The sequence below is a fragment of the Eleutherodactylus coqui genome, chromosome 2 (genome assembly GCF_035609145.1).
Source record: "Eleutherodactylus coqui strain aEleCoq1 chromosome 2, aEleCoq1.hap1, whole genome shotgun sequence".
NCBI lineage: Eukaryota > Metazoa > Chordata > Amphibia > Anura > Eleutherodactylidae > Eleutherodactylus > Eleutherodactylus coqui.
This window is the reverse complement of record NC_089838.1, coordinates 325,310,502-325,333,360: the sequence shown is the minus strand read 5'-3', so window position 1 is coordinate 325,333,360 and position 22,859 is coordinate 325,310,502. Positions and strand designations below refer to the sequence as shown.

The 22,859-nt window shown below is 47.8% G+C and overlaps 6 non-coding genes across 6 annotated transcripts; all 6 read right to left on the bottom strand.

Moving 5' to 3' along the window:
* Window positions 1–71: 71 nt before the first annotated feature.
* On the bottom strand, window positions 72–143 carry TRNAQ-UUG (transfer RNA glutamine (anticodon UUG)). The gene has a single exon. It is a non-coding gene; the product is annotated as a tRNA-Gln (tRNA).
* Window positions 144–3,236: 3,093 nt separating this feature from the next.
* TRNAQ-UUG (transfer RNA glutamine (anticodon UUG)) lies at window positions 3,237–3,308 on the bottom strand. Its single transcript has one exon. It is a non-coding gene; the product is annotated as a tRNA-Gln (tRNA).
* Window positions 3,309–6,498: 3,190 nt separating this feature from the next.
* TRNAD-GUC (transfer RNA aspartic acid (anticodon GUC)) lies at window positions 6,499–6,570 on the bottom strand. The gene has a single exon. It is a non-coding gene; the product is annotated as a tRNA-Asp (tRNA).
* Window positions 6,571–7,925: 1,355 nt separating this feature from the next.
* On the bottom strand, window positions 7,926–7,997 carry TRNAQ-UUG (transfer RNA glutamine (anticodon UUG)). The gene has a single exon. It is a non-coding gene; the product is annotated as a tRNA-Gln (tRNA).
* Window positions 7,998–21,136: 13,139 nt separating this feature from the next.
* On the bottom strand, window positions 21,137–21,208 carry TRNAD-GUC (transfer RNA aspartic acid (anticodon GUC)). The gene has a single exon. It is a non-coding gene; the product is annotated as a tRNA-Asp (tRNA).
* A 1,350-nt stretch (window positions 21,209–22,558) lies between these two features.
* TRNAQ-UUG (transfer RNA glutamine (anticodon UUG)) lies at window positions 22,559–22,630 on the bottom strand. The gene has a single exon. It is a non-coding gene; the product is annotated as a tRNA-Gln (tRNA).
* Between the last annotated feature and the right edge of the window lie 229 nt (window positions 22,631–22,859).

Here is a 22,859-nt window from a genome sequence, read left to right as displayed (position 1 = left end):
CATCCAGCAGGAATCAGGACAATTATCAGTGCAAATATTTTAGTGCAGCGACACGAGTCAAAGAGAAAAATAGGTTCCACCGAGATTTGAACTCGGATCGCTGGATTCAAAGTCCAGAGTGCTAACCATTACACCATGGAACCTTAACAAACTCTGCGGAGTGTATCATTAAATACATATTTATCTCCAAACTGCATTTTTCTGTGCACTTTTGTATTTTGAAAGCCACTAATAGAAAGGGTCCAAATATAGCCAAAGATAACTGGCATGTTATCACATATTTTAGATTATTTATCACCTTTCTGTTTCAGATTACTATGAAAACAATAAAGTTCTATGGGAATGAAAGGCCTCCTAAACAGGGAACCAAACCCCTTACTCCCATGTGACAGGCAGGGATATTTATCACTATACTTTATCGTGTTCTTTTTTTAAAGGACATTGCTTGTGTTGCACGGGACATGACGTGTTGCCACGTATCTTGACTTTGTGTTACTATGTTTCTTGTGTTTTTTGTCACTGTGTTCAGTTCTGAAGACCTCACCTGCAAAAATTCATTAATTCAATAGAACAAGTACAAATGACAATAAAAATGGTGGACGAACTGGCCACACTGTTTTGCGATAGAAAACTGACTGGCTGATACAGGTATGGAACCCACGACATTGGTGTCTTTAGTACTATAGTATAATCAGTTTTATTCTGTTTTACTAAAGGTCGAGTGTAATTACCTTTGCATAGATTAAATAAAGGTTGTGATAACTAGGTGCTCTGCTTTCACCCATGGGATTTGGGCTATGATGTGTTTAAGGCTGCATTCACAAGAACGTATATCGGCTCGGTTTTCACGCCGAGCCGATATACGTCGTGCTCATCTGCAGGGGGGGGGGGGGGGGATGGAAGAGCCAGGAGCAAGAACTGAGCTCCCGCCCCCTCTCTGCCTCCTCTCCGCCCCTCTGCACTATTTGCAGCGAAAGGAGGCGGGACGGGGGCAGGGCTAAGTTCCGAGACTTAGCCCCACCCCTGTCCCACCTCTCTCCATTGCAAATAGTGCAGAGGGGTGGAGAGGAGGCAGAGAGGGGGCGGGAGCTCTGTTCCTGCTCCTGGCTCTTCCATCCCCCCCCCCCCCCCCCCCCGCAGATGAGGACGACGTATATCGGCTCGGCATGAAAACCGAGTCGATATACGTTGGTGGGAATCCAGCCTTATTGTGTTACTTTATATATTATTTATCAGTAAAATAGACAAGAATTTGAATCCCAAAGTTATATTCCCATTTTTATGGCAACTAGCATATTGCCCTGGTAGCATATCCACAGACCCGGTGTTTCCTTTCACAATCTTTACCCACGTGTATGCTCATGGGACTTCTCCATCCTTTTTTATAGAAATTGCAAAAACTCTTCTTGTTGTGCTGATTCATTATTAATTACTGTAACTTATTACTTAATACTCCTCCTCTCATTATACACTACCCTCTCTAAACTGTCCTGAATAGAGCAGCCAAACTATCCAACTAGGTAATAGAGGGTCTGTGGTGAGTATGTTCAGCAAAAAGAGGCCAAAATTTGGTAAACTCACATCAAAGTCCCCAAAATAGTTTATATGTTATACGCATTATGGTCAACAATATTTACCCTAAATATACTATTAAATAACCATATAACGCAATGCCAGAGCAGCAGTAGAGGTGTATTCACTTCAATCTATACTGTGTGAGTATAGATTGAATTGAATACCTCAACTGCTGCTCTGTCATTGCATTATATGGACTGTTAAACTTTGGATCCTGCTGTCCGAATCTCTGTACAGAGCGTGCAGTACTGTGTGAAGAGTCTTGTCTCCCTGAATGGGATTTGATTGTGGTGCCGCTGAATTATTTGTGAATTGAAGGTATACTATTAAATGAGTCTTTGTGCAATATTTGATGTATAGAAAGCTGGTTCTATTTCGATGACACATATGAGTGTAAGTCAAGGACAAATTAAAAGAAAGTCCGACCAAGATTTGAACTCAGATTACTGAGAGTCTTAATCATTACACCACGGAACCAAGACCGACTATGCATCATGTATCAAAAATATGACTAAAGACTATTTTAATCCTGGGTCTTCTCTTCAGAGGAATTGCTTTTCTTTTTCTCCTTTTTATTAGGATTGTTCAGTTCTGGAGACCCAACCAGTCAAAAGCAATTAATAGAATAGAATGGGTCCATGGATGTCCACTGAGAACTGATAGATTATGAAATATTGTGGCTTATTGAATAGTTATGCATAAAACTTTTGGTTATTTTCAAACTTTTTGGAGTTTTTGTCAACTGCTTGCTGCTCTGTTTTTCTTATTAAAATTTCTTACTGTGGTCGAACCTGAAAAAAACCCATTATAAGTTAGAGGCATCCACCGATCATCTGTGTTGTGTGACTGATCCAACACTTTGCCCTGGTCTTTATTGTGTGATGGACAATGTGAAAGCAGCCCAACTTACAACTTGAAACTTTATACATTTTATATTGAATATAGAATAGTTTCACTGTGCCAGCTGTGGACAGAGGTTGTGTGAAGGAATGTCTGCCAGCAGATTTTTAGTATTGAGTATGTTTTTGATCGTGCTAACATATAAAAATGTTCAGATTATCATGTAAACAACCAGGTTCTGAGAGTATAAAAATAGAGCCTCTCCGTCGGGGAATCGAACCCCGGTCTCCCGCGTGACAGGCGGGGATACTTACCACTATACTAACGAGGAATTGCTATGAATAAACTGTTTATCAATTCTATCTTAAAGGGACAGTATCCTCATCAATAAGGTTTTCTGGCTGGGACCTTAGGAGGCAGTGATCATACTATCTTTAAATTTTGGCTAAAAGGACAGAAAAGACCTGAGAAAACTCAGACCTCAAGGTTGGATTTCAGAAAGGCAGATTGTAATGAACTCAGAAAAAGGGTAGGAAGAATCCAATGGCTTGATGTTCTTAAGGACAGAAATGTCCAACAAGGTCATAGTCTTGCACTAGCTGTCCTGCACATGGTTCCCCCTCCCTGACACCTATAGTCTTGTACCTTATTTGCCCTCCCAGTCATCCATAGTCTTACACAATATCTCCTCCACCAGTTCTCCATAGTTTTGCACATTACATCCCCAATCTAATGGGCAAAACATCCAGCAGGAATCGGGACAATTATCATTCAGTGCAAATATTTTAGTGCCGTGACACATCTGAGTCAAAGAGAAAAATAGGTTCCACCGAGATTTGAACTCGGATCGCTGGATTCAAAGTCCAGAGTGCTAACCATTACACCATGGAACCTTGACAAACTCTGCAGAGTGTATCATTAAATGACAGGAATTAGGTCCTACCTGTTAATTCCCTTTCTTGAAGTCATCCTGACAGCATACACCTGGAGGTTGTCCGCTGGACACCTGTTGGGACAGGAAGCGGAAAAACACAAAAGGTAACTCCCACCACCGGGAAGACAGTATGTCGCTGGATAGTCAGAGCAACCTCATGTCTATATCTCAGCGCGTTGAGGAGGGGGAGGAGCATGAGGAGGAGGGGGTAGAGACAGCTTGGCCCACTGCTGAGGGAACAGATGCTGCTTGCCTGTCATCCTTTCAGCGTGTATGGCCAGAGGAGGAGGAGGGGGAGGAGCATGAGGAGGAGGGGGAAGAGACAGCTTGGCCCACTGCTGAGGGTACAGATGCAGCTTGCCTGTCATCCTTTCAGCGTGTATGGCCAGAGGAAGAGGAGAAGGAGGAGGAGGATCCTGAAAGTGATCTTCCGAGTGAGGACAGCCATGTGTTGCGTACAGGTACCCTGGCACACATGGCTGACTTCATGTTAGGATGCCTTTCTCGTGACCCTCGCGTTACACGCATTCTGGCCACTACGGATTACTGGGTGTACACACTGCTCGACCCACGGTACAAGGAGAACCCTTCCACTCTCATACCCGAAGAGGAAAGGGGTTCGAGAGTGATGCTATACCACAGGACCCTGGCGGACAAACTGATGGTAAAATTCCCATCCGACAGCGCTAGTGGCCGAAGGCGCAGTTCCGAGGGCCAGGTAGCAGGGGAGGTGCGGAGATCAGGCAGCATGTACAGCACAAGCAGGGGAACACTCTCTAAGGCCTTTGACAGTTTTCTGGCTCCCCAGCAAGACTGTGTCACCGCTCCCCAGTCACGGCTGAGTCGGCGGGAGCACTGTAAAAGGATGGTGAGGGAGTACGTAGCCGATTGCAGCACCGTCCTCGGTGACGCCTCTGCCCCCTACAACTGCTGGGTGTTGAAGCTGGACACGTGGCCTGAACTCGCGCTGTATGCCCTGGAGGTGCTTGCTTGTCCTGCGGCTAGCGTCTTGTCAGAGAGTGTGTTTAGTGTGGCTGGGGGAATCATCACGGATAAGCGTACCCACCTGTCAACCGACAGTGCCGACAGGCGTATTACACTCATCAAGATGAACAAAGCCTGGATTTCACCAGACTTCTCTTCTCCACCAGCGGACAGCAGCGATACCTAAGCAATACGTAGGCTGCACCCGCGGATGGAAGCATCGTTCTCTATCACCATCCAAAACGGGGACCTTTTTGCTTCATCAATCTGTGTATAATATTCATCATCCTCCTCCTGAAACCTCACGTAATGACACCGAATGTGCAATTTTTCTTAGGCCCACAAGGCTCAGTCATATAATTTTTCTAAACAATTTTTATACGTTTCAATGCTCATTAAAGCGTTGAAACTTTCACCTCAACCAATTTTTATTGTAACTGGGCTGCCTCCAGGCCTAGTTACCAATTAAGCCACATTAACCAAAGCCATTAATGGGTTTCACCTGCCCTCTCGGTTGGGCATGGGCAATTTTTCTGAGGTACATTAGTACTGTTGGTACACCAATTTTTGTGGGCCCTCGCCTACAGTGTAATCCAATAAATTTTTGGCCCACCTGCATTACAGCTGACATTACATCAGCTGTGATGGGCAATGCAATGGGATATATTTATGTACCGCCGGTGGCTTCCTGGCACCCACCCATGCTGTGGGTCCACAGGGAGTTGTAAATGCATCTGTTTCCACTTCTAAAGAACCCCAGTCTGACTGGGGCATGCAGTGTGGGCCGAAGCCCACCTGCATTAAACATGACAATACTACCTCAGCTGTGATGGGCACTGCAATGGGATATATTTATGTACCGCCGGTGGGTTCCAGGGAGCCACCCATGCTGTGGGTGCACACGGAATTCCCATTGCGGAGTTGTACCTGCCTGTGACTATATATAAAAAAAAGGCGGTCTGACTGGGGCATGCAGACACCTTGACAGAATGAATAGTGTGTGGCACATAGGTTCCCCATTGCTATGCCCACGTGTGCAGCTCCAGATGGAGGTGGCACAGGATTGGATTTCTCATTGCTTCTGTACAGCATTGTGGGCTATCGCCCCGCCCCTTTTAAAGAGGGTCGCTGCCTAGCCGTGCCAACCCTCTGCAGTGTATGCCTGCTGTTCCTGTGGCAGACGCACTTATAAATAGACATGAGGGTGGCGTGGCATGAGGGCAGCTGAAGGCTGGGCAGGGACAGTTTGGTGTGCGCTGTGGACACTGGGTCGTGGGGGGGGGGGGTTGGCAGCATGTAACCCAGGAGAAGTGGCAGCGGAGTGTCATGTAGGCAGTGATTGTGCTTTGTTGGAGGTAGTGTGGTGCTTAGCTAAGGTATGCATTGCTAATGAGGGCTTTTCAGATGTAAAAGTTGTTGGGAGGGGGGGGCACTCTTGCTGCTATTGTGGCTTAATAGTGGGACCTGGGAACTTGAGATGCAGCCCAACATGTAGCCCCTCGCCTGCCCTGTCCGTTGCTGTGTCGTTCCCATTACTTTCTTGAATTGCCCCGATTTTCACAAATGAAAACCTTAGCAAGCATCGGCGATATACAGAAGTGCTCGAGTCGCCCATTGACTTCAATGGGGTTCGTTACTCGAAACGAACCCTCGAGCATCGCGAAAAATTCGTCTCGAGTAACGAGCACCCGAGCATTTTGGTGCTCGCTCATCTCTAATAGTTATGCATAAAACTTTTGGTTATTTTCAGACTTTTTGGAGTTTTTGTCAACTGCTTGCTGCTCTGTTTTTCTTATTAAAATTTCTTACTGTGGTGGAACCTGTAAAAAAAACCATTATAAGTTAGAGGCATCCACCGATCATCTGTGTTGTGTGACTGATCCAACACTTTGCCCTGGTCTTTATTGTGTGATGGACAATGTGAAAGCAGCACAACTTACAACTTGAAACTTTATACATTTTATATTGAATATAGAATAGTTTCACTGTGCCAGCTGTGGACAGAGGTTGTGTGAAGGAATGTTTGCTAGCAGATTTTTAGTAATCAACTTGGAAATTGTAATGCCACTCAGTTTTGTATTGAGTATGTTTTTGATCGTGCTAACATATAAAAATGTTCAGATTATCATGTAAACAACCAGGTTCTGAGAGTATAAAAATAGAGCCTCCCCGTCGGGGAATCGAACCCCGGTCTCCCGCGTGACAGGCGGGGATACTTACCACTATACTAACGAGGAATTGCTATGAATAAACTGTTTATCAATTCTATCTTAAAGGGACAGTATCCTCGTCAATAAGGTTTTCTCATAGAGGACATGAGTGCAACTTGGATTTGTCTTGCTTCTTTTCAATGTTATGTTTGTTGTGATTTTTGTCACTGTTTTCTGCTCTAGAAAGCTCAGATGCAAAAAGACATTGATAGAATGCATGTATATAGACTAAGAAAATTACTTACGAGCCATTATCCGCCCGAGTGGCTATTGCGCGCTCCTGGAGTAAGGCCTCGGTTAGCATTGACCTCGTTAAGGTTAAATTGTCATGGATAATGACCAGCGAGTAATTGGCCTCCCTCCTGATGGACCAGGAGGAACTTTTCCATCATACTTGGGCATCCTGGTATCAATATTCCCTAACTATGTGGATCTGGAACCCCACGTCTTAGTCCAGACCAACCCCGGCGACCTTAGTCAGACTTTTAGGGTTACCTCTACGCCTCCTGTTTAACAGGTAGCAGCTAAAACCATGAGATTGGAAGAATTTCATAGGCCAGGCAGACATGAAGATGCCCAACTTTAAACCATTCCCTATGACCCTCGTGCCTTGACCCTAACAACACCCCCTCCCCCTTTTTTTTGTTTGTTTTGGCAGTCATATTTCAAGATTATTATTTCTGCCAACAATACTTTTGAAAAGGTAAAAAGAAGTAGTCGGCTCTTTACAATTTTATCAGATGTGACTTTCTATCAGGAATATAATCTTCCGTGATGCATTCTTGATCTGATGTTTATTGAATAATGACTGCATTGTTTATATATGTTTCAATGTATTTTTTATTTGGTTCAAAATCTAATAAAATTCATGAGAAACAAAAGGTAGAAGAGAAAACAAGGGGATCTGCTATCTAATTGTTACCAACAGGGAGGGAATGGTGGAGGAAGTAAGGGTGGCTGGGACCTTAGGAGGCAGTGATCATACTATCTTTAAATTTTGGCTAAAAAGGACAGAAAAGACCTGAGAAAACTCAGACCTCAAGGTTGGATTTCAGAAAGACAGATTGTAATGAACTCAGAAAAAGGGTAGGAAGAATCCAATGGCTTGATGTTCTTAAGGACAGAAATGTCCAACAAGGTCATAGTCGTGCACTAGCTGTCCTGCACATGGTCCCCCCTCCCTGACACCTATAGTCTTGTACCTTATTTGCCCTCCCAGCCATCCATAGCCTTACACAATATCTCCTCCACCAGTTCTCCATAGTTTTGCACATTACATCCCCAATCTAATGGGCAAAACATCCAGCAGGAATCGGGACAATTATCATTCAGTGCAAATATTTTAGTGCACTGAATAGACACTATGAGTCAAAGAGAAAAATAGGTTCCACCGAGATTTGAACTCGGATCGCTGGATTCAAAGTCCAGAGTGCTAACCATTACACCATGGAACCTTGACAAACTCTGCAGAGTGTATCATTAAATGACAGGAATTAGGTCCTACCTGTTAATTCCCTTTCTTGAAGTCATCCTGACAGCATACACCTGGAGGTTGTCCGCTGGACACCTGTTGGGACAGGAAGCGGAAAAACACAAAAGGTAACTCCCACCACCGGCTCACCAGTGTGTACCAAATGACTACAGTGACCCCGTTCTTGCCCAACCAATATTTTTAATACAGAAATTATGATACAGTACGTTACTTCACGTAAACATAACTCAAGGGGAGGGAAAAGCCCCTATGCTGTCAGGATGACTTCAAGAAAGGGAATTAACAGGTAGGACCTAATTCCTGTCTTCCCCTCGTCATCCTGACAGCATACACCTGGAGAAGTGTCAACAAACTGAGGGCTTTTTTAGGGGGGGGGGACCACTGCTTGTAGAACCTTATGCCCAAAGGCCATATCACGGCTGGCCCCCAAGTCCAGGCAGTAGTGTTTGGTGAATGTGTGGGTATTCGACCATGTGGTGGCCCTGCAGATTTGGTCGGTTGTCGCCTGGGCTCTCTCCGCCCAGGAACAGGCGACCGCCCTGGTGGAATGGGCTTTAACGTTGCCCGGGAGTGAAATCCCCTGGGATCGGTATGCGTCTTCTATAGCCCTCCTAACCCATCACGCTAAGGAGTCTTTAGTAGTGGCCCCTCCTCTGCCTGGACCCTGAAATTGAATAAAAAGGTTGTTAGACTTTCTGAAGGAATGCGTGACCTCCAAGTACTTCAAGACTGCTCGCCTAACGTCTAGAATATGGAACCTCTGTTCCGTGGTGTTATGGGGTTCCTGGCAGAAGAAGGGAAGGATTATGCGCTGTTCCCTGTGAAAGTCCGTGAGGACTTTAGGCTGAAAGAAGGGGTCAGGTTTGAACTCTATTTCATCTGGGAAGACTGTCATATACAGAGTCCTGATGGAGAGGGACTGGATTTCCTCAATCCGTCTAGCGGATGTGATGGCGACTAAGAAGGCTACCTTATAGGAAAGAACCCTGACTGATAGCTCCTCCAGGGGCTCAAAGGGGTGTGCACAGAGTGCCTGTAAAACTAGGTTAAGGTCCCAGGGAGGCATGGTTTCCCTTACAAAGGGGTGAAGTCTGACTGCCCCTTTGAGATATTTTCTAATTAATCTCTGGTCACCCAAGGGGGAGTCAAAGAAGGCTCCAAGAGTGGCCACCTGGACCTTAAGGGTACTAGGTCTTAGCCCCATATCTAACCCATCTTGCAGGAACTCCAATATCTGGCTAATGTTAGGTTGTTGGAGATCATGGATACTATGACCCAACCACCTAGAAAAGGTCTCCCAAACCCTAGCGTATATGTTTCTAGTAGATTTTTTGAGGCTCTCGCTTAAGGTAGTTATTACCCTTCCTGATAGACCCAGACCCTGGCTCAGATATTTTACCCGCTCAGCTTCCAGGCCGCCAGCCTGAACTTCCGGACCCCTGGGCATATCAGAAGACCTTGCTGTAGGAGGTCATCTCTCTGCGGAAGATATAGAGGGTCCTGGGTCGAGAGAGCGGCCAGGAGCGGAAACCAGGGTCTTTTGGACCAGAATGGAGCCACCAGGATGACAGAGCCTGGGGACCCCTGAATCTTCCTCAGGACTAGTGGGATTAGGGGTATAGGTGGGAAGGCATAGGCGAGGTCCCAATCCCAGGCCTGGGACAGAGCGTCCGTTCCCAGAGAACCCCCGTCTGCTCCCCTGGAGAAAAACCGGGGACATTTGGTTTTCTCCTGTGAGGCGAACAAGTCCACCTGTGGTGTCCCCCATTTTTCTATAATCAGCCGAAATGCGTGCGGGTGTAGAGTCCACTCCCCCGGATCTATCTTCCTGCGGCTGAGGAGATCCGCCATGGAGTTTTCTGGGCCCCTTACGTGAAACGCTGTGACAGAAGGTGTCCGCTGTTCTATCCATCCAAGAATTTTCGCCGCTAGGCCTTGGAGTCGGGGGTTCCGCGTGGATCCCTGGTGACGAATGAGAGACACAGTTGTCACATTATCTGAAAAGATTTTTATGTGTCTACCTCTGACCTCTGCCTCGAAGCCACGAACGGCCTTCCAGACAGCACAAAGTTCCTTATAGTTGGAGGACTGAATAGCTTCCTCCCGGTTCCTACCCCCTTGGACGTAATAACGGCCTGAGTGGGCCCCCCAGCCAGTTGCACTTGCATCAGTAAAAATGAATACTGGGGATGCGGGGTACCAAACTGTGGCTCTGGCGAGGTTGGTAGTGGACATCCACCACTCCAAAGATCTCTTTATCTTGGGGGTAAGGAAAACGAGTTGATCCAGAGAAGCGGGTAACTTATCCTAGCTACTCAGGATGAAGTCCTGGAGGGTTCTGCAGTGCAATTGGGCCCAAGGGACTACCCCGATGCAGGATATCATGAGGCCGAGGACCCTCATGCCTCTCCTAAGGGAGACTTTAGTGGAGAGATAAAGTGCCTGACATTCGTCCAGTATCGCCTTCTGTCTCTCTAGGGGGAGGGACGAGCACTGGCGGTGAGAGTCCAGGATAACCCTAAGGAATTCTTTCCTTTGTTCGGGAAGGAGACTAGACTTGACAGTGTTGACGATCCAGCCCAATGATTCAAACAGGCGGAGAGCAAGATCAATATGGGACCGAAGCTCTGTAGCTGATCCTGCTATGATCAGGAAATCATCTAGGTACGGAACGATCAACACTTTGTTTGCCCTTAGTGCCGCCACCATCTCCAACACTAGCTTGGAAAATACCCAGGGTGTGGAAGAAATCCCGAACGGCAGGCACATAAACTGGAAGTGTGAGACTGAGTCATCAACCATCAGAGCGAACCGCAGGAACTGCTGGAAATCTGCGTGAATAGGGATGTGGTAGTAGGCGTCCTTTAAGTCTATGGTGGCCATGACGCTATCCGGTGCGATTAAGGGGATTGCTGACCATACCGATTCCATTTTAAATCTTTTGTATGAGATGGACCTTTTAGAAATTTCAAATTAATAATGGTTCTATAAGACCCATTGGGCTTTTTAACGAGGAACAAGGGGGAGTAGCAACCCCTGAACTGCTCTTCTATGGGAAACCGCTTCTGGACACCCAACTGGAGGGCCTGAGCAGACGAGGGCGACTGGCAGGGGTTGACCACGAACCTCCGAGGAGGGGAGGAGGAGAATTCAATTTTGTAGCCCTCCGTAACTAGGCGTAGGGCCCAGGGATTGGAGGTCACCTCCTTCCATTTGAGGGCGAACTCTATCAACCTACCCCCAACCTGTAGGGTTTTTGAGGGCGGTGTCTCACCCTTTCCGTCCTTGGGGTAGGACCAGCGTCCAGTCTTCCCTTTTCCCTTGTATATCCTGGGGGGAAAAAAGGATGGAGGGTAGGAGGAGGGAGGCCGCTTGAAGGACTTCTCCGTGGCTCTTGTCTGATGCCTTTTCCAAAAGGGTATCCAGAGAAGGCCCAAAGATCCTATGTCCTTGGAAAGGCAGGGCGCAGAGCCTGTTCTTTGATGTGTTATCGCCCGCCCAGGCCTTGACCCAGACGGCTCTCCTGGCTGTATTAGAGAGGGCTGCTGAATGGGCTCCGAACCTCACCGACTCCATAGAGGCATCCGCCAAAAAAACGGTTGCTTGTTGGAGGAGGGGAAGGCAGCTGGAGAGGTCTTCCCTGGAACCCCTCTGGGTGATCAATGTCTGGAGCTGGTCCAGCCAGCCGGTCATGGACCTTGCCACTGACATGGCTGTAATATTAGCCTTAATGGTCAGGGCTGCGATCTCCCAGGCTTTTTTCATTGCTGAATCCACCTTGGTGTCAAGTGGATCCCGCAATTGTGAGACGTCCTCAAAGGGGAGGGCTGCTTTTTTTGAAACCCTGGCCACGGCCAGGTCCACCTTGGGGGTGGTTTCCAGGAAATCAACGTCGTCTGGTGCGAAGACCATACGGTCCCTGAATTCCTTTGACTGGAAGAATTTTTGCTCCGCCTGCTTCTATTCTGTCAGAATTAATTGCTTCAGAATGTCATTTACTGGGAATGTGGGTTTAGGTTGAGGTTGGAGCCCCTGAAACAGACTATCTTGAAATGATGGCTGCTGTGGCACCTCTTCCTCCACCTGCATGGTGCGTCTGACTGCATTTAACAGATGACCCAGATCCGTCGCTGAGAAGTAGTATTTTTTCATGTCTTCCATTGGTAGCATAGATTCTGAGGGGGAGTCTTCCAAGAATCCTTCCTCGGAGTCAGACTCCTCCGTATGCATCCGCCTCGCCCTTTTCATGGGGGGCAGAAGAGGAAGAGAGGAGAGACAGGCTTCAATTTCCTCACGAATTACGGAAACGGATGTCCGCCATGGCAGAGGAGCCCTCTTCACGGATCACTTTCGCTGTACAATCTGTACACAGTGGTTTTGCATGGCTCTCCTCTAGCCGTCGTAAGCAGACCGGGCATTTACGTATGCGTTTTTTGGCCTCTCTATTCTTTTGCGCATCTCTGTCCTAAGAAACTGAGATAGCAAAGACACTTCCAGCACCTTAACATTTTCCTTCACCCAGGCAAAGACCCATATACTACCTACTTACAGGTAGACCACTCTCGGTGTCCTCCCTGGCTGACATCTTGATAGTAAAGACAAACTTCCAGCATAAGGTGTAGACAGGTGAGATGCAGAGGAAAATCCAGCCTTTTAAAATTTTGATTTTGGCGCCGACACGCCCCCCCGAGTGAGGCTCCACCCCCCCCATGTGACGCGGCAGCGCTGACGGGGGATACGGGGGTTACGCCGCACGCGTAAGTCTCGGAACTTAGCCCTGCCCCCGCCCCGCCTCCTTTCGCTGCAAATAGTGCAGAGGGGTGGAGAGGAGGCAGAGGGGGCGGGAGCTCTGTTCCTGCTCCTGGCTCTTCCATCCTCCCCCCCCCCCCCCCCGCAGATGAGGACGACGTATATCGGCTCGGCATGAAAACCGAGTCGATATACGTTGGTGGGAATCCAGCCTTATTGTGTTACTTTATATATTATTTATCAGTAAAATAGACAAGAATTTGAATCCCAAAGTTATATTCCCATTTTTATGGCAACTAGCATATTGCCCTGGTAGCATATCCACAGACCCGGTGTTTCCTTTCACAATCTTTACCCACGTGTATGCTCATGGGACTTCTCCATCCTTTTTTATAGAAATTGCAAAAACTCTTCTTTTTGTGCTGATTCATTATTAATTACTGTAACTTATTACTTAATACTCCTCCTCTCATTATACACTACCCTCTCTAAACTGTCCTGAAGTGAGCAGCCAAACTATCCAACTAGGTAATAGAGGGTCTGTGGTGAGTATGTTCAGCAAAAAGAGGCCAAAATTTGGTAAACTCACATCAAAGTCCCCAAAATAGTTTATATGTTATACGCATTATGGTCAACAATAATTACCCTAAATATACTATTAAATGACCATATAACGCAATGCCAGAGCAGCAGTAGAGGTGTATTCACTTCAATCTACACTGTGTGAGTATAGATTAAATTGAATACCTCAACTGCTGCTCTGTCATTGCATTATATGGACTGTTAAACTTTGGATCCTGCTGTCCGGATCTCTGTACAGAGCATGCAGTACTGTGTGAAGAGTCAGCTCTCCCTGAATGGGATTTGATTGTGGTGCCGCTGAATTATTGGTGAATTGAAGGTATACTATTAAATGAGTCTTTGTGCAATATTTGATGTATAGAAAGCTGGTTCTATTTCGATGACACATATGAGTGTAAGTCAAGGACAAATGAAAAGAAAGTCCGACCAAGATTTGAACTCAGATTACTGAGAGTCTTAAGTAGAGATGAGCGAACGCGTTCGTCCGAGCTTGATATTCGTGCGAATATTAGGGTGTTCGGGATGTTCGTTATTCGTAACGAACACCATGCGGTATTCGGGTTACTTTCACTTCCTTCCCTGAGACGTTAGCGCGCTTTTCTGGCCAATTGAAAGACAGGGAAGGCATTACAACTTCCCCCTGCAACGTTTAAGCCCTATACCACCCCCCTGCTGTGAGTGGCTGGCGAGATCAGGTGTTCACCTAATATAAAAGTCGGCCCCTCCCGCGGCTCGCCTCAGATGCGGTGTGAGTTAGATGAGGGACAGTGCTGTTTATACCGGAGCTGCTGTAGGGAAAGAATTGGTAGTTAGTGTAGGCTTCAAGACCCCCCAAAGGTCCTTATTAGGGCCACTGATAGCTGTGTGTTGGCTGCTGTTAGCAGTGGCATTTTTTTTTTCTCAAAATCGGCTCTGCAGAGCGTTGCACCTGGCATTAGGGACAGAAGTGCTGCATAGGCAGGGAGAGTGTTAGGAGTGAGTGTAGCCTTCAAGAACCTCAACGGTCCTTTCTAGGGCCATATTTATCCGTGTGCAGTACTGTCCAGGCTGCTGTTAGCTGTGCTGCATTTTTTTTGGGCTTCTCAAAATCGCCTCTGCAGAGCATTCCACCCTCCATTGATACTGCAGGGAAAGAATTGTATAGGCAGGGCCACAACACAGTTATTATTCATAGAATATACGCAGTGCTGCCTTTTGGTGGAAAAACAAGTGGAAACAAATCTATTTGTCCAGCCTCTGTCCGTCCTAACGCCTGTGGACACGTGTGAGCTGCGTGAAAAACATTGCTAAATCATACGCACCCAGCTATGCTTTACTGCTGGCTTCGCCATTTGCTTTCCTTAATTGGGAAAAAAAATACCTGCTCTGCCAGAGTTATAATAACTCTGCTACCCTCACGTTCTGTGACACATAAGCAGGGACACAGCACAGTTATTAAACTTCTCATGTTCATTGAATATACGCAGTGCTGCCTTTTGGTGGGAAAAAACTGAAAACAAATCTATTTGTCCAGCCTCTGTCCGTCCTTACGCATGTGGACACGTGTGAGCTGCGTGAAAAACATTGCTAAATCATACGCACCCAGCTACGCTTTACTGCTGGCTTCGCCATTTGCTTTCCTTAATTGGGAAAAAAAATACCTGCTCTGCCACAGTTAATAACTCTGCTACCCTCACGTTCTGTGACACATAAGCAGGGACACAGCACAGTTATTAAACTTAGATTATTCATTCACTAGAGGCAGTGGGGCCTTTCGTTTTCCCAAAAGGGCAAAAATTATATTTGGCCTGCAGTCTTGCGCCAATTTATTTCCTGCCTGTTAAATCAAATCACTGGTAATACAGCATGCTGAGGGGTAGGGGTAGGCCTAGAGGACGTGGACGCGGCCGAGGACGCGGAGGGCCAAGTCAGGGTGTGGGCACAGGCCGAGCTCCTGATCCCGGTGTGTCGCAGCCGACTGCTGCGCGATTAGGAGAGAGGCACGTTTCTGGCGTCCCCACATTCATCGCCCAATTAATGGGTCCACGCGGGAGACGGTTATTAGAAAATGAGCAGTGTGAGCAGGTCCTGTCCTGGATGGCAGAAAGTGCTTCGAGCAACCTATCGTCAACACGCAGTTCTGCGCCGTCCACTGCTGCAAATCCGAATCCTCTGTCTGCTGCTCCTCCTTCCTCCCAGCCTCCTCACTCCACTACAATGACACCTGCTCAGGAGCGGGAACACTCCCAGGAACTGTTCTCGGGCCCCTGCTCAGATTGGGCAGCAGCGGTTCCTCTCCCACCAGAGGAGTTTATAGTCACTGATGCCCAACCATTCGAAAGTTCCCGGGGTCCGGGGGATGAGGCTGAGGACTTCCGCCAACTGTCTCAACAACTTTCTGTGGGTGAGGAGGACGATGACGATCATACACAGTTGTCTTGCAGTGAGGTAGTAGTAAGGGCAGTAAGTCCGAGGGAGCAGCGCACAGAGGATTCGGAGGAAGAGCAGCAGGACGATGAGGTGACTGACCCCACCTGGTGTGCAACGCTTACTCAGGAGGACAGGTCTTCAGAGGGGGAGTCAAGGGCATCAGCAGGGCAGGTTGCAAGAGGCAGTGCGGTGGCCAGGGCCAGGGGTAGAGGCAGGGCCAGACCGAATAATCCACCAAGTGTTTTCCAAAGCGCCCCCTCGCGCCATGCCACCCTGCAGAGGCCGAGGTACTCTAAGGTCTGGCAGTTTTTCACAGAGACGCCTGACGACCGACGAACAGGGGTGTGCAACCTTTGTTGCGCAAAGCTCAGCCGGGGAGCCAACACCAACAGCCTCACCACCACCACCATGCGCAGGCATATGATGGCCAAGCACCCCACAAGGTGGGACGAAGGCCGTTCACCGCCTCCGGTTTGCACCCCTGCCTCTCCCCCTGTGCCCCAACCTGCCACTGAGATGCAACCCCCCTCTCAGGACACAGGCACGACCGTCTCATGGCCTGCACCCACACCCTCACCTCCGCTGTCCTCGGCCCCATCCACCAATGTCTCGCACCGCACAGTCCAGCCGTCGCTAGCGCAACTGTTGGAGCGCAAGCGCAAGTACGCCGCCACGCACCCGCACGCTCAAACGTTAACCGTCCGCATCGCAAAATTCATCAGCCTTGAGATGCTGCCGTATAGGGTTGTGGAAACGGAGTCCTTCAAAAGTATCATGGAGGCGGCGGCCCCGCGCTACTCAGTTCCCAGTCGCCACTACTTTTCCCGATGTGCCGTCCCAGCCCTGCACGACCACGTCTCCCGCAACATTGTACGCGCCCTCACCAACGCGGTTACTGCCACGGTCCACTTAACTACGGACACGTGGACAAGCACAGGCGGGCAGGGCCACTACATCTCCCTGACGGCACATTGGGTGAATTTAGTGGAGGCTGGGACAGAGTCAGAGCCAGGGACCGCTCACGTCCTACCCACCCCCAGAATTGCGGGCCCCAGCTCGGTGCTGGTATCTGCGGAGGTGTATGCTTCCACATGTTGGCCAGGCTCTATGAACAACGTAGAGCTATAGTCGAATACCAACTCCAACATGGGCGGCGCAGTGGGAGTCAGCCTCCTCAATTCCTTTCAGAAGAGTGGGCCTGGTTGGCAGACATCTGCCATGTCCTTGGTAATTTTGAGGAGTCTACCCAGGTGGTGAGCAGCGATGCTACAATCATTAGCGTCACCATTCCTCTGCTATGCATCTTGAGAAATTCCCTGCAAACCATAAAGGCAGCTGCTTTGCGCTCGGAAACGGGGGCGGGGGAAGACAGTATGCCGCTGGATAGTCAGGGCACCCTCCTGTCTATTTCTCAGCGCGTACAGGAGGAGGAGGAGGAGCATGAGGAGGATGAGGAGGAGGGGGAAGAGACAGCTTGGGCCGCTGCTGACGGTACACCGGCTGATTGCCTGTCATCCTTTCAGCGTGTATGGCCTGAGGAGGAGGAGGAGGATCCTGAAAGTGATCTTCCTAGTGAGGACAGCCATGTGTTGCGTACTGGTACCCTGGCACACATGGCTGACTTCATGTTAGGATGCCTTCCTCGTGACCCTCGCGTTGCACGCATTCTGGCCACGACGGATTACTGGGTGTACACACTGCTCGATCCACGGTATAAGGAGAACCTGCCCACTCTGATTCCCGAAGAGGAAAGGGGTTCGAGAGTGTTGCTATACCACAGGACCCTTGCGGACAAGCTGATGGTAAAATTCCCAGCCGACAGCGCTAGTGGCAGAAGGCGCAGTTCCGAGGGCCATGTTGCAGGGGATGTGCGTAGATCGAGCAGCATGTACATCCCAGGCAGTGCAACAGTCTTTAAGGGCCTGGCCAGCTTTATGGCTCCCCACCAAGACTGTGTCACCGCTCCCCAGTCACGGCTGAGTCGGCGGGAGCACTGTAAAAGGATGGTGAGGGAGTACGTAGCGGATCGCACGACCATCCTTGGTGACGCCTCTGCCCCCTACAACTACTGGGTGTCGAAGCTGGACACGTGGCCTGAACTAGCCCTGTATGCCCTTGAGGTGCTTGCTTGTCCTGCGGCTAGCGTCTTGTCGGAAAGGGTGTTTAGTGCGGCTGGGGGAATCATCACAGATAAGCGTAGCCGCTTGTCAACCGACAGTGCCGACAGGCTAACACTCATCAAGATGAACAAAGGCTGGATTTCCCCAGACTTCTGTTCTCCACCAGCGGACAGCAGCGATACCTAAGCAATACGTAGGCTGCACCCGCGGATGGAAGCTACGTTCTCTCTCACCATCCAAAACGGGGACATTTCTGCTTCATCAATCTGTGTCTAATATTCCTCCTCCTCCTCCTCCTGCTCCTCCTCCTGAAACCTCACGTAATCACGCTGAACGGGCAATTTTTCTTAGGGCCACAAGGCTCACTCAAATAATTTTTCAGAACAATTTTTATAAGTTTCAATTAGCTTAAAAGCGTTGGAACTTTAACTTGAACCAATTTTTCGTTACACTGGGCTGCCTCCAGGCCTAGTTACCACTTAAGCCACATTAACCAAAGCGATTCACCTGCCATCTTGGTTGGGCATGGCCAATTTTTACTGAGGTACATTAGTACTGTTGGTACACCAATTTTTTGGGGCCCTCACCTACAGTGTAATCATAGTAATTTCTATGTTCTTCGCCTGCACTCATGGTACAGAAAGGTGTGTGGGGTTGGCCTACACTTTAGCTACATAAATGTCACTTGTGCCTTGGCTATACTAAGGCTACTGAAATGGAACTAAGACTGCGCTCCCGCTATACTGCTGCTTCAGAATTGTTACTGGGGCCTGTCTTGAGTGCTACTATTGCTTACATGGAACGAAGACTGCGCTCCCGCTATACTGCTGCTTCAGAATTGTTACTGGGGCCTGTCTTGAGTGCTACTATTGCTTACATGGAACGAAGACTGCGCTCCCGCTATACTGCTGCTTCAGAATTGTTACTGGGGCCTGTCTTGAGTGCTACTATTGCTTACATGGAACGGACACGTGGAGAGGACACGTAGTGCCTCAACAACATCCCCCTCCTCCTCCAACAGGGAAAACATTGTTGGCAAATGCCTTTGCATTGGTTCGTCTGGTGGCAGTCCAAGAATTTCACCTTTACCGACACTACAAGAGAGCCCCCCCACCATCCCCCCGCCACGGCCCACTTAATCCTGGCCACATTCCGAAAACCAACAAAATACAACCGTGGTACTAGGTCCGCAGTCACCACCACATTACCACCAACGCGGTTACTGTTAAGGTGCATATAACCACGGACACGTGGAGAGGACACGTAGTGCCTCAAAAACATCCCCCTCCTCCTCCAACAGGGAAAACATTGTTGGCAAATGCCTTTGCATTGGTTCGTCTGGTGGCAGTCCAAGAATTTCACCTTTACCGACACTACAAGAGAGCCCCCCCACCATCCCCCCGCCACGGCCCACTTAATCCTGGCCACATTCCGAAAACCAACAAAATACAACCGTGGTACTAGGTCCGCAGTCACCACCACATTACCACCAATGCGGTTACTGTTAAGGTGCATATAACCACGGACACGTGGAGAGGACACGTAGTGCCTCAAAAACATCCCCCTCCTCCTCCAACAGGGAAAACATTGTTGGCAAATGCCTTTGCATTGGTTCGTCTGGTGGCAGTCCAAGAATTTCACCTTTACCGACACTACAAGAGAGCCCCCCCACCATCCCCCCGCCACGGCCCACTTAATCCTGGCCACATTCCGAAAACCAACAAAATACAACCGTGGTACTAGGTCCGCAGTCACCACCACATTACCACCAACGCGGTTACTGTTAAGGTGCATATTACCAGTCTGACTGGGGCATGCAGACACCTTGACAGAATGAATAGTGTGTGGCACATAGGTTCCCAATTGCTATGCCCACGTGTGCAGCTCCTGATGGCGGTGGCACAGGATTATATTTCTCATTGCTTCTGTACAGCATTGTGGGCTATCGCCCCGCCCCTATTAAAGAGGGTCGCTACCTAGCCGTGCCAACCCTGTGCAGTGTGTGCCTGCGGTCCCTCGTCGTGGCAGACGCACTTCTAAATAGACATGAGGGTGGTGTGGCATGAGGGCAGCTGAAGGCTGCGCAGGGACAGTTTGGTGTGCGCTGTGGGGGGGAGGGGGTGCGGTTGGGCAGCATGTAACACAGGAGAAGTGGCAGTGGAGTGTCATGCAGGCGGTGATTGTGCTTTGTTGGAGGTAGTGTGGTGCTTAGCAAAGGTATGCCATGCTAATGAGGGCTTTTCAGAAGTAAAAGTTGTTGGGGGGGGGGCCCACTCTTGCCGCTATTGTGGCTTAATAGTGGGACCTGTGAACTTGAGATGCAGCCCAACATGTAGCCCCTCGCCTGCCCTATCCGTCACTGTGTCATTCCCATCACTTTCCTGAATTGCCCAGATTTTCACACATGAAAACCTTAGCGAGCATCAGCGAAATACAAAAATGTTCTGGTCGCCCATTGACTTCAATGGGGTTCGTTGTTCGAAACGAACCCTCGAGCATCACGGGAAGTTCGTTCCGAATAACGAACACCCGAACATTTTGGTGTTCGCTCATCTCTAGTCTTAATCATTACACCACGGAACCAAGACCGACTATGCATCATGTATCAAAAATATGACTAAAGACTATTTTAATCCTGGGTCTTCTCTTCAGAGGAATTGCTTTTCTTTTTCTCCTTTTTATTAGGATTGTTCAGTTCTGGAGACCCAACCAGTCAAAAGCAATTAATAGAATAGAATGGGTCTATGGATGTCCACTGAGAACTGACAGATTATGAAATATTGTGGCTTATTGAATAGTTATGCATAAAACTTTTGGTTATTTTCAAACTTTTTGGAGTTTTTGTCAACTGCTTGCTGCTCTGTTTTTCTTATTAAAATTTCTTACTGTTGTCGAACCTGAAAAAAAACCATTATAAGTTAGAGGCATCCACCGATCATCTGTGTTGTGTGACTGATCCAACACTTTGCCCTGGTCTTTATTGTGTGATGGACAATGTGAAAGCAGCCCAACTTACAACTTGAAACTTTATACATTTTATATTGAATATAGAATAGTTTCACTGTGCCAGCTGTGGACAGAGGTTGTGTGAAGGAATGTCTGCCAGCAGATTTTTAGTAATCAACTTGGAAATTGTAATGCCACTCAGTTTTGTATTGAGTATGTTTTTGATCGTGCTAACATATAAAAATGTTCAGATTATCATGTAAACAACCAGGTTCTGAGAGTATAAAAATAGAGCCTCCCCGTCGGGGAATCGAACCCCGGTCTCCCGCGTGACAGGCGGGGATACTTACCACTATACTAACGAGGAATTGCTATGAATAAACTGTTTATCAATTCCATCTTAAAGGGACAGTATCCTCATCAATAAGGTTTTCTCATAGAGGACATGAGTGCAACTTGGATTTGTCTTGCTTCTTTTCAATGTTATGTTTGTTGTGATTTTTGTCACTGTTTTCTGTTCTAGAAACCTAAGATGCAAAAAGACATTGATAGAATGCATGTATATAGACTAAGAAAATTACTTACGAGCCATTATCCGCCCGAGTGGCTATTGCGCGCTCCTGGAGTAAGGCCTCGGTTAGCATTGACCTCGTTAAGGTTAAATTGTCATGGATAATGACCAGCGAGTAATTGGCCTCCCTCCTGATGGACCAGGAGGAACTTTTCCATCATACTTGGGCATCCTGCTATCAATATTCCCTAACTATGTGGATCTGGAACCCCACGCCTTAGTCCAGACCAACCCCGGTGACCTTAGTCAGACTTCTAGGGTTACCTCTACGCCTCCTGTTTAACAGGTAGCAGCTAAAACCATGAGATTGGAAGAATTTCATAGGCCAGGCAGACATGAAGATGCCCAACTTTAAACCATTCCCTATGACCCTCGTGCCTTGACCCTAACAACACCCCATCCCCCTTTTTTTTGTTTGTTTTGGCAGTCATATTTCAAGATTATTATTTCTGCCAACAATACTTTTGAAAAGGTAAAAAGAAGTAGTCGGCTCTTTACAATTTTATCAGATGTGACTTTCTATCAGGAATATAATCTTCCGTGATGCATTCTTTATCTGATGTTTATTGAATAATGACTGCATAGTTTATATATGTTTCAATGTATTTTTTATTTGATTCAAAATCTAATAAAATTCATGAGAAACAAAAGATAGAAGAGAAAACAAGGGGATCTGCTATCTAATTGTTACCAACAGGGAGGGAATGGTGGAGGAAGTAAGGGTGGCTGGGACCTTAGGAGGCAGTGATCATACTATCTTTAAATTTTGGCTTAAAAGGACAGAAAAGACCTGAGAAAACTCAGACCTCAAGGTTGGATTTCAGAAAGGCAGATTGTAATGAACTCAGAAAAAGGGTAGGAAGAATCCAATGGCTTGATGGTCTTAAGGACAGAAATGTCCAACAAGGTCATAGTCTTGCACTAGCTGTCCTGCACATGGTCCCCCCTCCCTGACACCTATAGTCTTGTACCTTATTTGCCCTCCCAGCCATCCATAGCCTTACACAATATATCCTCCACCAGTTCTCCATAGTTTTGCACATTACATCCCCAATCTAATGGGCAAAATATCCAGCAGGAATCGGAACAATTATCATTCAGTGCAAATATTTTAGTGCCGCGACACTATGAGTCAAAGAGAAAAATAGGTTCCACCGAGATTTGAACTCGGATCGCTGGATTCAAAGTCCAGAGTGCTAACCATTACACCATGGAACCTTGACAAACTCTGCAGAGTGTATCATTAAATGACAGGAATTAGGTCCTACCTGTTAATTCCCTTTCTTGAAGTCATCCTGACAGCATACACCTGGAGGTTGTCCGCTGGACACCTGTTGGGACAGGAAGCGGAAAAACACAAAAGGTAACTCCCACCACCGGCTCACCAGTGTGTACCAAATGACTACAGTGACCCCGTTCTTGCCCAACCAATATTTTTAATACAGAA